Source organism: Podarcis gaigeae (genome assembly GCF_964106915.1).
Source record: "Podarcis gaigeae genome assembly, chromosome: 2".
In the NCBI taxonomy this organism is placed as follows: Eukaryota; Metazoa; Chordata; class Lepidosauria; order Squamata; family Lacertidae; genus Podarcis; species Podarcis gaigeae.
This window is the reverse complement of record NC_139679.1, coordinates 105,995,923-106,015,441: the sequence shown is the minus strand read 5'-3', so window position 1 is coordinate 106,015,441 and position 19,519 is coordinate 105,995,923. Positions and strand designations below refer to the sequence as shown.

General features: G+C 48.0%; 2 long non-coding RNA genes across 4 annotated transcripts; both read left to right on the top strand.

Moving 5' to 3' along the window:
* The first annotated feature begins 1,518 nt into the window (after window positions 1-1,518).
* Window positions 1,519-19,094, top strand: LOC310838197. 3 transcript variants are annotated; one of them, XR_014560788.1, is made up of 4 exons: window positions 1,519-1,750; window positions 12,822-12,967; window positions 14,049-14,156; window positions 14,546-15,376. It is a non-coding gene; the product is annotated as an uncharacterized lncRNA (long non-coding RNA). The 3 variants fall into 3 exon arrangements; XR_014560787.1 differs by lacking the exons at window positions 1,519-1,750; window positions 14,546-15,376 and adding an exon at window positions 18,646-19,094 and having other exon boundaries at window positions 12,111-12,967; XR_014560789.1 differs by lacking the exon at window positions 1,519-1,750 and having other exon boundaries at window positions 12,111-12,967.
* LOC310838265 lies at window positions 8,880-10,177 on the top strand. Its single transcript, XR_014560869.1, has 2 exons — window positions 8,880-9,479; window positions 9,691-10,177. It is a non-coding gene; the product is annotated as an uncharacterized lncRNA (long non-coding RNA).
* Window positions 19,095-19,519: the final 425 nt, after the last annotated feature.

The following is a 19,519-nucleotide window of genomic DNA, read 5'->3' as shown; positions in this document are numbered from 1 at the left end:
CCTATGGCAACCCAAACAGCAAAGGGATAATAAACTGGGCGGCAGTGGGAGGGGGGGGGACACACCACTAGGAACTTGGTCACAAACTGAGGCAAGCACAGCCCAATAAGCTAACACCAGCTTGATGAAAGCAGCCGAGCCTGATATCCAGGCCAGACCAGCCCTTGAATTTGCCATTTGACTTTACACACTGAGTAATCAGTCACAGGCTGCCATGCATTTAAAGCACATGGCTTTCCGCAAAGAAACCTGGGAAATGTAGTTTGCTAAGGGTGCTGGGAACCATAGCGCTGTAAGTGGTGAACTACCATTCCCAGGAACAGACACTGCTCAGTGGGACGTACTTCCTGGTGTGTGGATAGGACTATGTCTTAAATAAGGCTTTTAAATACAGTGGTACCTCGGGTTACATACGCTTCAGGTTACAGACTCCGCTAACCCAGAGATAGTACCTCAGGTTAAGAACTTTGCTTCAGGATGAGAACAGAAATCATGCAGCTGCAGCGGGAGGCCCCATTAGCTAAAGTGGTGCTTCAGGTTAAGAACAGTTTCAGGTTAAGAACGGACCTCTGGAATGAATTAAGTTCTTAACCCGAGGTACCACTGTACATTTATTATCATTTTCTCTGGCTCCAGCTTACTCCCACTGAATGGCAAGGTGACTAACACTGCGGTGAACCTGTGTATGGCTCCAGCGAAGTCCTGCTGAGTTCAGTAGGGCTTACTCCCATCCAGGGGGAAATAACATTGCAAACCGACAGACTGAGGCATAATCCTCTGACACCAACTGTCTGGGGTTTGCACCAAAGCACGACAGACCTTACCATTACCATTTTCAATTATTACAATTTTACGGTGCCTTTCATTATTCTCCCGCTCTATTTTATATTCACAACAACCCTGTGTGGTAGGTTAGGTTGAGAAACAGACCCAACCTAGCCCCACCGATTGACCTTCCTGGCGGAGTGTGGATTTGAACCCAGGCCCTAGTCTTGGCAACCACCACACAACCACAAGCAGCTGGTTTGGGGCCTGTTGAGAAGCTAGCAAATGGTTTGCGATTCCAGTTATTATTTCGGGGTAGGGGGCGCGGCGCGGTGCTTCTTGGATTGCTTTGTATTAGAAGAACTTGGGCACAAGACACTTTTGACACAGGTCGGTCTGCAGGAAGTGCCAGACGTCTTGGGGACGGAGTGTGTTTGCGCTCGCGCGTCTGAGTGTCTGTCCTACTCTGGAGTAGGGTGAGCACTGGAAATGGGTGAGAGAAACCAGTAGCACTTGAGGCGGAGCAAGCAGCAGGCCCGGCCCGGGAGAGATTTAGCAATAGCAAGACCAAAAGCGAAAGTGACTCGACGGTTGCGAGAGCAAAGGAGAAGTTCGTTTGGAGGAGGCGAGTGTGTCTTTGTATGTGTGTACGCGCGCGGGGGGGGGGTGGATTCCAGGCTTTCCCGAGCCCTGATTGGCTGCGGCGGCCTTCCCAGGAGAGGAAGGAAGGGGGCAATTCGCTGGTCCTCTCTGCATAAAGTAGCCTCCGCGAGGAGCAGCGCAGAAAGGGCCGGGGCGCACAGGCTGGCACGCTTCTCAGAGCTGTGCCCACGCAGCCTGGCCGGGCCGTGCCTCGACTTGCCCATTAGGCGGGCGGGCAGGCAGGTTCCCTCGCGACGTGCCTGGCTCTTGTGCCGTGGTCTGGATCCGCGGCACGCAAAGCTGAGCGAGGGCACTTGGACGCCCCGCTTCCACAGACTGGCAGGTGAGAGGTGGGTGATGCGCGCCTGGGTAGGAGAGAGGGGGCACCAGGAGGGCTGGCACCTCACACCTGTTTCTGCACAGGTATAGGGGAGAGAGAGAGAGAGAGAGGTTAAACTCCACTGGAGTGTCTCCACACATTATTCTTACCCGGAGCAACTCAAAAGACTTGCACATTCATCACAACATTTTAATGGTCAGGCCAGAAATACACAGGTAACAGGATGGTGTGGTTGATCAGGGGAGGGGGGGGGTGCGAGTGGAGGAAAGTAATTGCCTTGAACCCCACAGACAGGGTGTGGCCTGTGCTAAGGAAGCAGTGCACACAGTGAGGCCAAAGAACTAGGAAGAGAGCAGGATCCAAGCGAAAGCAGGGGCGAAACTAGGCTTTATTTCATCCGGGCCAAAGACCCAGTTTGCTGCCACCACCCTTCCACCCCCCCCCCATACTGTGCTTTTAAGAGATGCAACAGGCAGAAATGCAGCAGGTAGGTCCTTTACCTTGTCATTGCCTCTGGTTTCATCAAGCCAGGCGTCCTCAACTGGTGGCATTGGCAAATTGGCAAAAGGAATTGGGTGTGGTGGCTAGGAAGCAAGGGGCAGTTTCCTCCCAAGAACCTTGCATTTCTCAAAGCCGCAAAATACTCCCCTCCCTAACCTAAACTGGTGCCAAGAGTGGGAGAGCAGGGATCCGCATCTCTGCTTGGAACAGAGAGATCCCAGTTTTGACAGAAGAATGCTGGGTGGTCTCAGGCAGGCCACAACCTTCCCCCCCCCCCAAACTATCCATTTGTAAAAACTGGGGATAGTGGCAGTGGGTTTGAGGAAAATATGACTGGAAGAAGGAAATGTTACTACAACTCCTAAGGTGTGTTTTATTCCCCCGTGGCGCAAGATGTTCCAAGGTATCAAAATTAACAGGAAATATTCTGGGCCAAGTCTGGGTTTCTGCAAGAACTGAAGGTACACCCCCCCCACCAAAAAAAGTCCTCTTTGTTCCATACTTTTCAGGGTTGAGGGCCAAACAATATGTTGAGAGACGGATGATCAGGTTTTCTATATTTCTTTCTCGGCATTCTTTGAGGGGTGGTGAGGATCTGAACCAGGACTGTGGGGAAAGGGAGGTTTGCCCTTTTATAAGGATCATAATTTTAGGGGTGGGAAGGGGTGCTCCCTGGAGAAGATTAAGCCCAACCGCCTGCGCAGCACAAGAATCTTGAAATTACACTGAAGCATAGAATAAAAGAATAACTAAGGGTCCCTCTTTCATACCTCAGGCTTAATGTGGATTGTGAACCTCTTGTGCCCCCTTTAGTTCCATGTGGCCTTCTCCTCCGAGTATTGCTGTTCCACTCTTTCTCCTCCCGGATAAACAAATCCAGCGCTTCTCTGTGATGTCGATGCAGCTCTCCTTTTAGGATTTTCAGAGCATAGGGAATCTCTGGAGGAGAAAGAGTGGGACAGCAGTATCTGAAGGAAAACGCCTGGATTGGCCCTAAAAATCCCCCTCTCTGCTGTTTTCAGGTGGAGGTTGCTTCCCCTCGAAGCTGCTGTTTGCACTCCATTTAGGTAAACCTACCAGTCCTTTTTTTTTAATGCATTGAGGTCCTGCAGCTTTTCAACACCTGCATAGCAGGCAGAAATCAACAGGTGAACCTTCCCCCGCCCTGGAGTTTCTATGCCAAGAAAAGCTGTTACTGCTTCTTTGTTGTTTTTAATAGCTTCGTTGTCTGAAGTTGTTGCTTATTTACTTACTTCCTGCCTTTCTTCCACTGTGGAACCCAAGGCAGCATTGCATGTGTTTCCCACATGCTCTCTCATTCAGTCACTGCCCAGACTTGGACCTGCCTCTTGTACCTTTGGACCATACCATGGGCATGCAGTGGCTAATGGAGCAGATCCTTTCAGCCATGACTGATGCATTAGGGTGGGATTCAGCTATTGTTTCATTCAGAGTAGACCTACCAAAACTAAGGAGCATGACTAAGTTAGCTCTGTTAATTTCAACACGTCTGCTCAGAGTTGAAGACCACCCTTCGTTGCCTAGTCGTTTGGGCTGCTTTGCTTCCTGGGAAAGCCCCTATTGGATGAGCTGGGACCCCCACACAGAGAGATGGTTCCTCTCCCCAATTATTTTCAGCAACCCGCTTGCTAAAGAGGCTGGATTTCAAATATTGGTGAGCTGCTCCTTTTCCAATCGAGAATTCGTGGGTTCCCCCTGTTTTAATTGGATCACTTCTGGTGCCTTCAGTGGCAGGCTGACACACAGAAATTTAGGAGGGGAAATGTGTCCAGCAGAGAGAGAGAGAGAGAGAGAGAGAGAGAGAGAGAGAGAGAGAGAGCGAGGAAGAAGGGGAAATTCCACCTGTTAAACAATGCTTCAGTATCTGGTGGCCGTTCAGCTTACCAGAGTCCTGTAGCAAAAGGCGGCAAACCTACAGAGGAGTCAGTCCATTGTGACCCTTGTATTTGGATCACATGCTTGGTTCTCTGAATCGGAATTCAGATGCACAACCGAGACTTCCGATCGAGGTGGTTTATGTTTTCAGAAGTGCGGCCAACGGTTTCGATCTGTAACAACAAAATGAGGTGACCTTGTGGGTTTTGAGGACAATGGCGGCAACAAGTTGGTTGTGTTTCCACAGGTTCAAAAAGCAGTTATGGATTTATTTTTCTATTTAAAAAAAGAGGAAATGGGGGGATGGGGAATTGGCATTTGCTGTTCTGCTGACATGTGTATTTTTGTGTCTCTGGAGATTTTTGTGTGTGTGCACACTTGAACACACAGCCAAAATTGACTTTTGACCTTGGGGGAGTTAAAGAGCTGTTTGGGCACTGTTTTGAGATGGCTTTGGGTGCAAGTGGATGGTTCTGCAGGTGGAGCGGTGAATGGAAAGATGAGGATTGGGTTCCTTTCTGTCCCTTATCAGTCCTTTGACCCACCCACTACTTACAGCCTAATCCTCTGTGCATTTACTTCAGGGGAAAGGGCTGAGGTGCTCAGTGGGACTCAGTCCCAAATAACCCTGCACAGGATTGCAGCACCCCTTTGTGTTCTTTGAGTTAGGCTGCCTCTGCGCCCAACGGAAACCACCGCTCCAGCGCAGTAGGAAGCAGAAGGGAGGCTTGCGGTGTGCGTTGTCTTAGCACTTAAATTAGGAAGGGCGTAGTTGTGAGGCAGCCCCAAATGATAGCGTCTCCCCTGAAAGCATGCAGGCACCAGCACAGCAACAGATCGTGTACCAGTGCAGATCTGCTGTGAGTGGGGGAGGCCAGGGTTCAAATCCCTTCACTCAGCCGTGAAGTTCACTGGCCGAACCTTGGGGCCACCGACCACTTGCCTCTCAGCCTAACCTACCTCATAGGGTTGTTGTGGGGATTTGACAATGAGGGAGAGAACCGTTCGTGCTGCCTTGAGCTCCCTGGAGGAAAAAAGGTGGTTTATCAATGTAAAAAAATATAAATCAGCAGGGTGTTAGAATCTCCTGGTGTACGAAAGTGATAGTTGACTTACTCCAGAGACTGCCACCAGGAGATACTGTATGTAGAGCACAAAACAAGCTGACTTCCTAGGGACTATGGAGGAAGGGATGGCTATCGTTCTAGTCCAAAATGGAAGTGAGAATAGGAGGTGCAGTGAAGTTACTGTGGCCAAACTTTCCCTGAAGGAGTCTGGCCAGTTTTTATTGAGGAACCATAAGTTGGACCTTTGGCTGGAAGAGAGTTGACTTTCTGAGGTGGTGGAAGAGTCCACCAACTATTCGCTGTAAGATGCATGGCTGACGTGCTCGGTACTTTACCAGTGGTCACATGAGAACGGTATAAACGGTGCAGGTACATTTGCCCTGACTTAAAAGACCACGTGGCTCCACTGCCTTTACACAGAAAAAAACGTGTGTGTTTATTTTCAGTGGCCACCCCATCAGCATCAATGTCCACCAGGCACCACTGCCAAGGTCAGTTGTGGTATCTGCTAAAGCCAGTTGTACACAAGGGTTGTAGCTCAGTGACAGAGCTTCTGCCTTGCGTGCACAAGGTCCCAGGTTCAATCCCTGGTGTCCTCAGGTAGGACTGGGGTGGTTCCTTGCCTGAAACCCTGGAGAGCCTTACTTTCCTTTCATCTGCACTTTCCAGGCGTAGTCCGTGCTTTAAGCCATGTGTCTGAGTGCCACCCCCCATTTTTCGCTAGCTTTCCCCGCAAAAACTTACTCTTTAAAGTTGAATCAGAGCAAACGTCAGAAAACCCAAATTGATGTTGGCTCCATTTCAGCTTTAAAGAGCAGGTTTTCACGGGGAAAGCTCCACAGCTCCTGGATGGAACGGGGCAAAAGCTAAGTGCTGAGAAGCCCTCAGTGTAGACAATAATAAGCTAAATGGATGAGGCAGATTCCATTTCCCTTTCTATATTATTGCCAGTCCATTATCTTGCTTGCAGAATAAAGATGCTGGATTGTTTGCAGAATGGGAAAGTTGTCGTTTTGTCTGGGATTAACATCTCTTCCAGTACCTAGAGACAGGAGTGTCTTTGTGGCACAGCCTGAGTGAGGTCTGGGAAGAAGCCCTAAGGGCTAGGGAAGCCTAGGGCCCTTGACAGACACAAGCTGGAACAGAGATGGGGGAATCTATGTGACCCTGTGGATATTGTTGTACTACACTTTCCACGTGGCGCTGTGGTCTAAACCAGCTGCCTATTTATTTAGCTAGCTAGTTCCATCCATGTGCACCGTGCCTTTGCAGAGGGACAACAAGAAGAGAGGTCTCTGCCCCACGCAGCTTACATTCTAGGATTCAGCACAGAGGAGGCAGCAGAGGGAACAGAGCAGGGGAAGAATGCGTTCCTTTAGCCCTAGCTGGCAGCGCCAACTTTGGTCGGCCCATTTACTATTTCCCCACTGGTCCATCTGGGCTTATTTACCTAGATCTAGAAAAAGATGGGGATTGTGGGTGATGTGGGTCTCAATTGGAAATGTGCCTGTGAATTGCTGTTCACAAGCAACCATTTTCTTCTTCTTCTGTTGGGCAAGGAATACCTGCAGGGGACATTCAGCAGCAGGGAGGGCCTTCTACCCACCAACCTCTTCTCCTTCCTCTCCAGCTGGGCATGAGACGTGCAGAAAAGGCCCCAGGGAGGTGAATGAGAGAAAAGTTGCTGGACAGAATCACCTGAAGGGGTGGGGGGGCAGCCTCCCTCCCTCCTGCACTGCTAACTGAGTCCAGTCTAACCAGTGTGCAGTATAGATGCTGCGTTCGTTGTGTGGCGCCCTGTAGGAGGTTCCAAAATAAAATGGGAGAGAAGGCAGTTTGTTCTGCGGATTATTTTAATGGTTGGCCTTCGTGTTTTCAGCACAAACAACAGGTTTTGTCTGCCCACGCCTCCTATGCACTGCTTCTACCCTTTGGGGGGGGGGGTCAGGGCGGGTTGCAAAATTCACCCGACTCTAATGTAAGATGGTCCTTTCCTTCCACTCCTTTTCCTATGATGGTCTTTCTCCCCCCCCCCCCCACCTTGATTCTCTCCTCCTCTAATTTTCCGCTTAGCACAATGCATGCATCTGCTCTGCAGAGGAAAGGGTTACAAGGAAGTGGAATAACAATAAAAGATTTGAAATTTGACCCTGGCAAATCTACCTCCTCTTGTTTGAGCTTTAAGCCTGGCTGCATCCCAGGAGCATAATAACAGCGGGGAGTTGTGTGGCACAACAGCCAGAAGGAAGATCAAGGGGTGGGGGTGGGAATACCACCTTTCCTTGTGGAGTGTGTGTGCCAGCAAGGGACTAGGAAGTGGGTGGAGAAATAGACACCTGCCAAGGTGGGGCATGGTAATAGGGAAAGTATTTAATGTATGCCAGGCAGAATTACCAGCGAAGCTGTTTGCACAAGTGATGTTGAAATTGGTTGGGGTTTTGTTTGTGATTTGCATTTTCCTCCCCTTGCAGAGTCCATTCACAACCAACTCCCTTCCACCTTCCTGCATTGCTTAGCAGCACTCACAAGCAACTGGTGCATTGTAGGCTGGCAGGTGTTCTCATTTCTCTCCCCCCCCCCTTGCTAGTCTCACCTGGGCTAGGCTGATTCCTGAAAGGAAGTGCTTCTTCACACAACACATTAATTACTTTAAAGAAATTGCAGAGAGCAGATGTGGCAGCAACTGATTGGCATAGGATGGGGGGCTTTCAAATGATTTTTCTTTCTTTCCAGAAATCTGTGGTCTACCCATGGCCATGAACCATGTTTTCTAAATAGAGCCCCCAGGTGTTGCGGGGACAAACAGCAGCGGAGGGCTATTGCACTCAGGTACTGGTTGCGGGTTCCCTAGAGACAGCTGGTTCACCGCTGTAGAAATGGGAGATTTGGAATAGATGGAACTTCAATCTGATCCTGCAGTGCTCTCCTTATATTATAAATGCAAATCTAGTAGTAGTAGTAGCATCAGCAGCAGTAATAATAGCAATAACAATAACAAAAGTAAAAATAGTAGTAATAATAATATATTGTTTATTTTATATTCCAAGATCTGTTTACTGCTTAATCCAAAAATAATAATAGTTCTAACCCGTCTGCATATTCTTAGTCCAAACAGAGTTGCAGGATCAGTGCAGATGACACAGGAGAAACAGCACAAAGGACAGCAAGCATTGTGCAAAACCTTCGAGCTGTTCGGCCCAATTTGTTAAACCCCCACCCACCGGAATCTCCTTAAGCAGTCTCTTCAATGAACCTAAACCCTTTTATCTTATTTGATACTTCTGTCCTCCAAGGAGCTCAAGGCGGCATCCCTCTCTCGTTTATCCTCACAACAACCCTGTGAGGTAGATTAGGCTGAGAGATGGAGAGTGGTCCAAGGCCACGCAGGGTGTTTTGTAGAATCGAGGTCTCCAAAGTCCAGCAGTCTTAACCAGGGCATCATTATTTGATTGCATGAGCTTAAGTTCCACTTGCAGTTAAATTAGCTTCTGTGTAAAAAGGTCAGGGTGCCCATGATTTTCCTTTGTAGACAAATACAGGAGAAAGTATAAGAACATAAGACTAACCTTAGTATAAGAACATAAGACTAACCTTAGTATAAGAACATAAGACTAACCTTAGTATAAGAACATAAGACTAACCTTACTGGATCAGGAGGTAGAAAAGTCAGGCAAATAAAGTCTGGTAAATAAGTACAATCAGGCAGGTAGCATTTGATACCAAGTCAGGACACAATAGCAACTTGCACTAAAGAGGGGCTTCTGGAAAAACGTGCGCCGTGTTGCTGAGGAATCTGCCGAAGGACTTATTGACCCTGGCTGGGCTTTCTCTTCTTACAGGACCTGTAGCAGCTCCTCCGCGCAGAAGCCATAGCTGCTCTTGGAACTGTCTTCGAGCTCCTTGCATAAATCTCATCTCATGGGGGTTGACAGTGTGGGACCTTTTTCCCTTCAGCGACGGAGCCTGCCTCTTTGCCCAGGCCTCAGTTCCACCTTGCCTTCCTTCTGCGGCTAGCCAGCTTCTTCAATGATGACGACAGCGTGTCAGCGGGCAACGGAATCCCAAAAGCAGCTGTTTTTCTCTTAGCATTCCAGCTGCGCTTGGATTTCGTTCCCTGCTCTCCTGCTCTGCTCTTCTGGAGTTGGTTTGGTCTCCTCCTTAACTTGAGACATGGGAACAGAGGCTGCAGCTTCTGGCGGTGGGGCTATAGGAAAAGGAACAAGGGGTTTTGCACACAGAGCAAAGATTCTGCTCTCCCTAATACAGTGGTACCTCGGGTTAAGTACTTAATTCATTCCGGAGGTCCGTTCTTAACCTGAAGCACCACTTTAGCTAATGGGGCCTCCTGTTGCTGCTGTGCTGCCGGAGCACGATTTCTGTTCTCATCCTGAAGCAAAGTTCTTAACCTGAGGTACTATTTCTGGGTTAGCGGAGTCTGTAACCTGAAGCGTATGTAACCCGAGGTACCACTGTAATGAGAGCTAGAAATCCAAATATCCAAATCACAGCAAAGTTCCTCAGGGTATTGCAGATGTCATCCGTTGTCAATTGGCTCAGCTAGCTTTCCATTTGAGCTATATAGAAGAGGAAAACGGGATGCTGATTCCATTCGCAGCCGACTCCCTAGGTGGCAACAGACGCGATTGCTGTGCAAAATGATTGTGACTTTCCTTAACCGGTTAATTGTTGAGGCAACTGTGAAACTTTAATAGCCAGGTAGCAAATGAAAAACCTAAAGCAACGGGGGGGGGGGGGGGAGAGAATCCTGGGTTGTTTAGAAAAAATAGCCAGGTGCCATTCTGACGAGTAGCTTTTAAAAAAAAAGTGCCGTGTTGTTTTTTGTTTGTGCCTTTCTTCATGTGCTGCATAATCAGCTTATGGAATTATTGACAAAGGGGTGTTGTAATGACGGCTGCTATGTATGGTTTTTTGTTTTAAAAAACATATTAAACCAATGGATGGCAAATAGGTCTATCAATGGCTATTTGCTAGAACAGCTGAGAATAGAACTTCCACATATAGGAAGTCTCTAATTGCCAGAATAAACAAGAGGGGCTGGATATGCTCTGCCATGTGGGTTTCCAAAGAGCATCTAACTAGGCCACTTTGGGTTGCTGCATTATCTGGATCTTGGTGTCTCCAATAGGGGCCTTTTCCAAACAGCCGGTTCATTGAGAGCCAGTGTGGTGTAGTGGTTAAGAGTGGTAGATTCGTAATCTGGGGAACCGGGTTCGTGTCCCCGGTCCTCCACATGCAGCTGCTGGGTGACCTTGGGCCAGTCACACTTCTCTGAAGTCTCTCAGCCCCACTCACCTCACAGAGTGTTTGTTGCGGGGGAGGAAGGGAAAGGAGAATGTTAGCCGCTTGGAGACTCCTTAGGGTAGTGATAAAACGGGATATCAAATCCAAACTCCTCCTCCTCTCTTCTTCTTCTTCTTCTTCTTCTTCTTCTTCTTCAGCATTCATCCTGAATGACTTTTGGGGGGGGAAATAGACAGCACTGGCTGTTTCATGAGCCTTCACTCTGGTTTGTTGGTTGGAGAGGTTCGATGGCATTGCACGAAAGCAAGGGTTACCCAGCATTTTCCACGGCATTTCCCAAATTGCTTCCCTTCTCACAAGCCCCCTATCTTTTGGAGGAAGCGGGTTTGTTAAGCAGGGGCACTAAATCAGCTTCACCTGCAGAATCCCATCTGAAAATTACAACGGTCTGGGGGGACGGGGAAGCATGTGGTTGGACTACAACTCCCATCATCCCTGACCATTGGCCATACTGGCTCGAGGCTGATGGGAGTTGGGAGTCCAACACTATCTCGAGGAGTCCAGTCTGGAAAGACAATTTTCAAGTTACTGATGTATGTACCTGTAAAAAGGGAGCTTTCTCACAGCATGGGAGAGGATATATTTTGACCACCAGAGGCGGCTAGGGTTTGAGATAGAAGTCCTTAAGGGAGCAGGCTTAAGGAGGGACTGCTGTGCTGTTTTGGCAGCACCGTGGAGGTGTGAGTCGGGTGTGCCTCTGGTTTTTTTCACGTCTCTGTCCTCTAAAGATAGTGGTTTGTTTCCTGGGGGGGAAACCACCAGATCTGGATCTGTCGATGTGCTACAGTCAGCAAACACTTCCAGCCACGAAGTGGATAAGGCCATCTGCGATTTGGGGCAGGAAGGGCCCAATCACGCGATGTGGGCATGAGCTTCCTGTTCTGGGTACAGCACAGGCAGAGTTGGGATTGAGAGGCCCAGGGTTCAGCAGATCTAGAAGCTGGGAGGGTGGTTCACAGTAGGGGCAGTGGTGACTGGTAAAGTGGGAGCCCAGTAATGGGTGGAGCCACAGTTCATGGCAGTCAGAGCCAACCGATTCAGTTTTAGTTTGGTCCCAGTCTTCTCCCTCCACACAGCGGAGTTCTGCAAGGGCAGCCTTGGCACTGAGGAGGGGGAAACTGGCATGCATCGCCACCCCCACCCCCCAGGCTGTATGCAAGAAGGCCGGCAGGCAGGGACTGGCTGAAGGCAGACAGAGATTGGTGAGGCAGTGCCCCATTGGCTCTGAAGGACCAGCCTCCGTTGAATATTGGCCCTTTGGACAAGGGTGGGCAACTTTTCTTCTGTCAAGGACCGCATTCCCTCAGGGGTCATTGGTCACGAACCGAAACAGGGCTGGAACCAAAGTGGGCAGGCCTACTCCTTTTCTTTCTCTCTCTCTCACACACACACTTCCATAAATGACATAAGGAGAGCCTGCTGGATCAGGCCAGTGCTGCATCTAGGCCAGCATCCTATTCTCACAGTGGCCAACCAGATTCCAGTGGGAAACCAGCAAGCAGGATTCGAGCACAAGAGCTGTCTCCCCTCCTGTGGCTTCCATAAAACTGGTATTCAGAACATTGCTCCCTCAGCTGTGGAGCCAGAGTAGAGCCGTCGTGGCTAATAGCCATCAATAGCCCTCTCTTCTAATTCTCTTTTAAAGCCATCTAGGTTGGGCGCCATTACTGCCTCCTGTGGGATCGAGCTCCATAGCTTGTGAAGAAGTAGCTTCTTTTATCTGTCTAGCATTCAGCTTCAGTGTATGGCCACGAGTTCTAGTCTTGCGAGAGAGAGGGGGGAAAACACTTCTCTTATTCACTTAACACACAAGCTTTTAAACTTCTATCATGTCACCATTTAGTCGCCTTTTCTCTGAACCAAAACAGTCCCAAACGCTGCAACCTCTCTTGTAGGGGAGTTCCTCCATTGCCTTGATCATGTATCGGTTGCTGAACCGTTTCCAACTCTACACTATCCTTTTCGAGGTTCTCTCTCTCCCCCACCCACCTTCTCTTAAATTTCTGTAGTAGGCCACATTCCAGCCACACAAGTCAGGGTTTTCTCCGATCCATACGTAGGAGAGAGCAAGATATGTTCTCAACAGTTCAGGGAAACTTTCCAGCCAAGCAGAACCCCTTGAGGAGGATGCAGAACAGGCCTGGTGAAGAATTGTCCCTTGAGGAGATTTCCACAGGCCAGGCAGAGAAGCCTGGAGGACTGAAGTTGTTCCCTGTGCATGAGATTCCCCTCACCCCCAATGACTTTGGGGTTTGTTTCTCATCCTATGTTTTCTTTATTATACCCAGCCCTTCCTCCCCATGGCATAGCAAACAGATCTAAAAATGGAAACCAAGCAAAAAACAACAACATTCTAAAACGGATTGAAAGCGGGTTATGCATTTACCACAACAAAATGGGGGAGGAAACCAGCGCACCCAATAGCCACATAAAAGTATGACGTGGCTCTTAATCCTAAAAATGCACAGATGCTGCTGTTGTCTCTTCTGGTGTAAAGGGGGGAGGAGGGATATATCCCTAAGACTGTGAGGTTTTTCAGCATGGTTGGAGGGAAGGGAAGCTGGTACAGTGGTACCTTGGGTTAAGTACTTAATTCGTTCCGGAGGTCGGTTCTTAACCTGAAACTTCTTAACCTGAAGCACCACTTTAGCTAGTGGGGCCTCCTGCTGCCGCCACGCCGCCGGAGCACAATTTCTGTTCTCATCCTGAAGCAAAGTTCTTAACCCAAGGTACTATTTCTGGGTTAACGGAGTGTGTAACCTGAAGCGTATGTAACTTGAAGCGTATGTAACCTGAGGTACCACTGTACATTGAAAGATCATCTCAAGAGAGTAGGGTGAGGGATTCATTTTTCTATCATATCAGTCTTCAGCTCACATCAGATACAGTTATTGGTAGCTCCTCGTATCCTAACATTTTAAACGGTCACGGCTTCCGTGTCGTGCTACTTTGAGCTGCCATGCCCTCCTTAAAGAATCATAGAAACTAGTTTGTTAGTGGCGCTGAGGGCCACTGGGAGACACCCACCCAACACAGAGCTAAAATTATCATAGTGATTTAACAGTCAATCCCTCTCCTCTGGGAGCTTTGAGAGTTGTAGCTCTGGAGGTCATTTATGAACTGTAGGACACCCCTGCTTCTAACAGCAAACTTATATGGTGAAGTGCTGATAATACAGCAGCTAAAAGGGAAGCCACTGAGAGAAAAGTGTGAGTTATCAACCTGTTTGGAGGAACCCTGGAGTTTGTAGCAGTACAAAAATATTTTTGAAAAAACACTTAAACGGGTAGCCCCACCCCCACTTAAAGAACAACAGCAGCCTAATGAGAACTGAGCATGCTCAGCTGCCTTGCTGTCTGGAACCCTGAACAGGAGCACTCCTGTTAGGATGCAAGGGTATGCACTGCAACGTTTTGCTGCAGTCTCCCTGATCGGAACATAACTGTTATAAATAACTATCTTCAGTTTTCACCGTATACTAACCAGTGACCTAAACCGTTTCTTGATTCTGCCAGAAATAATTTACAGCTGGGCACATACTGAAGTGACGCGCTGAAGATTTGAAAGCCTTAGGAGTGACACATCTTCCCAATCGGTTGCTCTTTTGACCAGAGAGATTACAGGTAGTAAACTCTTCTTCTCCAGTGCGTTTATCCAAGGAGGAGTTGCCTTATAGTGGAATGGCTACTAGCCGTCAATGGCTGTTATCCACAATGGCTGTGCAGGAACGTTTTTGAATACCAGTTGCTGGAAACCACAGGAGGGGAGATCATTGTATGTTTCCGATGGGAATCTGGTCAGCCACTGACCTTTGGGCAATCCAAAAGGCTCTTACTGTGTTCCTATGGAAGCTCATCCAGCTCAGGACTATGAACAGGACCCTAGGGCCAGAGGGAGGGTTTCAAGCAGGGGACTTTCCAAGCCCTACCCTGTGAATGTTTTAACATTGCTGCTGCCCGGGAATGTTCCTAGGACACCACCACCCTTAACCTGCAAATCTCTCCTCCTCAAGCTGGTGACTGGCTGGACTTGGTCATGCCAAATTGCAGAAGGCACCCACTGGAACAGAACCAGGTTGGCTTCGAGATGATGTTCCTGTATTCAGCCAGTTTCTCTAAGAGACATTTCTCTTCCCTGCAAGATGTTCCAAGAACAAAACAAAACAAATTTTTGGTGCCCAGGCATGAAGAGACAAGTGTGTGTGGATGCACCTAGAGTGGATCAGATATCTTAAGCCTCACATGCACAGGGAGGTTCAGGAGAAGAAATTGCTTTGGAATGACACGATCACTCCCGCTGAGCGAGCAGACACAACGGCCACGGGGATGTCGTGTCTGTCCAAAGCTCTTTCAAGGATCCCAACTGAGCCCATGAAAAAAATACAGCAGGGTGAACGAGTGAGCAGCTTTTCCAGTCCCAAAGAAGACATTTCATGCACTGTCATGCGTCTTGTCTATAGCACACATTCACCCATTCATTTCATAGCATGTCCTGCTAGCACAGAGTAAATAGCTGCTTCTGGTTCATCAAGGATGGGCGCTTCTAGTTTCTCAAGGGTATATTTCCTACAGCTGCATAATCTTGCACAGGAAGTAAAAGGAGAAGTGAATACATGAGGTTTCTACCGCATTGGATCTGGCCCATGCAAGTTGACAGTCCTTTCATATAAATTATTGTGTGTGGTACAAGTATACATGTGAGATGTCATGTGAGTCATGCTGCGTGTAAGGAGGAAAGGAACTCACAAATTAGATGCTCGTTCTTTTATTTGCCTGCCAAGCCAAAAGGACGTTAAGCTAAGGAGCCAAATAGATAACATAATAAACCAACTCCCCAAACAACAGCTCTGCATCCAAGACTCCTTCCTTATTCTGGTTGCCGTACAGGCCCAAATGGGAATGTTGATATAATTGTTTCCTAATCAAAGCACACGTTGTAAAATAAAAGATTTTTTAAAAAATGTTATTGGGAACTAGGGGAAAAGAATCAAGCACTTTTCAAATGGTTGAACATGTAAATAAGTAATATAGGACCTCTGTGTCAACCTGCAAATGGTAAGTAAACACACAAAAATGCTTAATACTGAATATACACAATTGCTACAGTTCCTGTTATTATCCACTCTAGCCAACATGGTGCCTCCAACTATTGAACTCCAACTCCCATCAGCCTCAGCCAGCAAATTCAGTTATCAAGGATGCTGGGAATTGTGGCCCACAAACATCGGGAGGAAGTCGAGGAAGGCTATTGGCAAGGTCCTTCCAGAATGATCTTCAGGTGGAGGATTTCCCTTTAAGCCTGGAGAAGTCAGCGATAGAACCCAGGTCCTTTGTATGTGCAAAACATGTGCTTTATTTACTACTGAGCTATAGCCTCTCAAAGGGACGCAGGTGGCGCTGTGGGTTAAACCACAGAGCCTAGGACTTGCCGATCAGAAGGTCGGCGATTTGAATCCCCGTGACGGGGTGAGCTCCCGTTGCTCAGTCCCAGCTCCTGCCAACCTAGCAGTTTGAAAGCATGTCAAAGTGCAAGTAGATAAATAGGTGGGAAGGTAAACGGCGTTTCCGTGTGCTGCTCTGGTTCGCCAGAAGCGGCTTAGTCATGCTGGCCACATGACCCGGAAGCTGTACGCCGGCTCCCTTGGCCAGTAAGGCGAGATGAGCGCCGCAACCCCAGAGTCGGTCACGACTGGACCTAATGGTCAGGGGTCCCTTTACCTTTATAGCCTCTCAATATTGGCATATTAACTCTGAGAACTTCCACTGGATTAAAAAAGGATCAAAACTGAAACGCTGCCATGGAAGTGCATTTTTCCTTATCTGGAAGCTTCCAGCGCAGCCTTGCTTGGGGCATGTCAACGGAGCCCAAGAACATTGTCTCGGCTTGTCGCTATGAGCCATGCCAAAAGCGATTTAGCAGTCTAGTCCAGTGACTAAGGTTCTGTCAGGTCTCCAGTTGCATCTGGAAGGACTAGATGGCTCTAGTTTGGAGATGAACTGCATAATCCCTTGTGTGTTTATTCAGAGGTAAGCAATGGGTGAGCATACATAGGACTGAAGATTAACAGGCCTTGAATCTTGAACTGACAAGGACATATTTTAGTGCCCAAGCTATAGAACACCAACAGCCTTGTTGCTTACAATAGGGTTTCCAGCAGAAGCATCAGTGCAAGGGGCTAGGCCTGCTGCTACTGCTGTTGCACCCTTAATAGTATTCCCAGCTATCCATTTCCCCCCAGGCTGGATGCAAAGCAGCTAATTTGTGTGGGCATGCAATGGAGTGCCAATGCATTCAATGGAGTGCCAAGGCAACCGTAGCGGGGCTTGGGGGGGGGGGAAATCTTCTGCCACGGCTGACAGTCAGTAGTTGGTCTGGCGTGAGAAGGAATTCTCAGATCATCTCTTGGCTGTGAGTGGTGCAGAGAGTACGGCCCCCCTTTTTAGATTCTTCAACCTCAACGAAGAGAAGTGGGTGCACCAGGGTGTCGGATGAGAACGGGTAATGAGATGCCGATGCGAGGTCTGTTGTGCACTCTGCTGAGAAATAAAACATGCAACTGCGCCAAAAAAGGGAAAGAGTGAATTCTGACTTGTTTATTACTCAGATCCAATCAAAATTAAACATGTGCCCTTTGTTTGAATAATGAACACTTAACAGCAGAGGGTAAGGGATCTCAGGCCAGGGAATGGTTGGATGTGACGCTCCAGGCCCACTAGACTAGACCCTCCCCAGGCCACACACTCCTTTGCTGTCTCTGCTTCAAGGTCTCCTTGAGGGCTTTGAACTGTGATAACGCCTTCAGTTTGTGTGGACAAGAGGATGGAGAAATTAAGGCACAGAAGCCTCTTAAAGGTTTGCATAGCTAGGAATGTAGCCTACTGCACAAATGAAAGAGTCGTATCCATCGTCCTGCTCACTTTCACCTCTGGTGCTGCCCACCACTCGCAGCTCCCAGAAGGCTGCCCACAAAGGGATGCAGCCCTTGGGCCCTTGGGCTGGAGAAGGTGCTCCTTCCCTGCTTTAATGTGTATCACTGCAGTCTCAAGATCTGAAAATTACCGTACATTCAAAGAAAGAAAGAAGAGCGAGCAAGCAAACTCAGGTTACTGTATGCTGTGGTTTTAATGTGCTTATGCAGGGGTCAGCAAACTTTTTCAGCAGGGGGCTGGTCCACTGTCCCTCAGACCTTGTGGGGGGCCGGACTACATTGGGGGGGGGGAATGATGCAAGAGCCCCATGAGCCCCAGTGGCTGCTTACCTGTGTCTTGCGAGTGGCAGGGGCTGGTGGCGGCGGCAGGGGAACAATGGGCAATGTGCAAAAGGGCTCTGGAGAGGGGCTGCTTAAAATGGCGGCTGCTTGAGCGTTGCTGCTGCTGGCACCAACAAAGCCCAGCCCCCTTCCTCCTCTAGGCAGGGCGGGGAGAAGTCAGGAGGGAGGGGGAGGCGCCACCGGTGCCATGAGAGGAAGAGGGAAAGAATATACGTGCTGGTGATCCACACGGCAATTTCCGGACTGTCTGTGGGCCAGATACAGAAGGCAATTGGGCCTGATCTGGCCCGTGGACCTTAGTTTGCCTTATGTGAAAGCGGGCTGAGGCATTATCTTTATCCTTTTTTAAATAAACATAGGTTTCATAGACTTATAGGGCCGAGGGCTGCTTGGAGGTCATAAAGTCCAACCCTCTCTGCTCAGTGGAGAAAACAGCTTCAGTATCAGCTGGTATTCAGCCTCTGCTTAAAGCTGCCCAGAAAAGGAGAGCCTACCACCTCCCAAGGCACTTTGTTCTTCTGTCCAACAGCTCTGGCTGTTAGGAAGTTTTGCCTAATGTTGGGGTGAAATCGGTTTCCCTGTGATTTCTACCCAGTTGGTGGTATTCAGCTAAGTGGACCCACTGGCCCCAACTTAGTCGCTAAATGCGAAAATTCATTTTGTATACATGGTTAAGTTTTTAAAGAGGAACCCCATGTAGCCAGAACAGTGCAAGGGAAAAAAAAAACAGAGAGAAAGATGTCTGTTTAGATCAAAGAGCCTTCTCTGGCATAATCTAATCTTCTTTCCGTGTGGCTGATAATGAGGAAGGTTTAACTCAACTCTGCATCTCTCATTCACAGCTGTGAAAACAAAGTTGGAAGATACAGTATGTGGAGAATCAGGGTCCAAATATTCTCTCTGATGTTTTCACCTTGCATCCTGCTAAAGTCCAACATATACACCCCCAATAAATATGTGTGTCCCAGTCACATGTTATATTCTGCATAGTACACCCACAAGCCTGAATCCACAGCAATATTCCACACACACCCCACCCATGTAACGGATAGTAAAACCTAATGTTACCTAATTTAAATTTATACAATATTATAGCTAATATAAATAAATATTCCTGTACTGAGCAGGGGGCTGAAATGGGTGACCTCTAGTCCTTTCCAACACAAAATGGCCTTGGCAAGTCTGTTGAGTTGCTGACTTGCACTTTAAAACAATGGACTTTGTTTATTCTATTCTGATATTTGTTTGTATTTTATTATATTTACTATATTTTGATTTTATAACTTTTGTAAACTACTTAGGGATTTTTTGGGTTGTTTTTTTTGCCAAAAACATGAAGCAGTATTTTCATTCATTCATTCATTCATTCATTCATTCATTCTCTGACGCTTCCTCCCAAAGGAGCCTAGTGCTCCTATAGACATCTTCTTTATTATTTATTAAATATTATACATACACTGCTCTTCATCTGAGGAGTGAAAGAGTGGTTTACAGTACAAAAACACCACCTTCTAACTAAATAAAGGGTTCATTCATACATTTGTTGCATGTGGGCAGCATCCTGCCCTTCCATCCATTTTCATTGTATGATGTCCTCCAAATCACTGTCTTCCTGCACTTTCCTCTCCTTCAATCCAGATTTTCTGAATCCAAAAGGGAGAGGATGTGAGAAAATCTGGAGGAGAAAGTGCAGGAAGGCAGTGGAGAACATCGTAT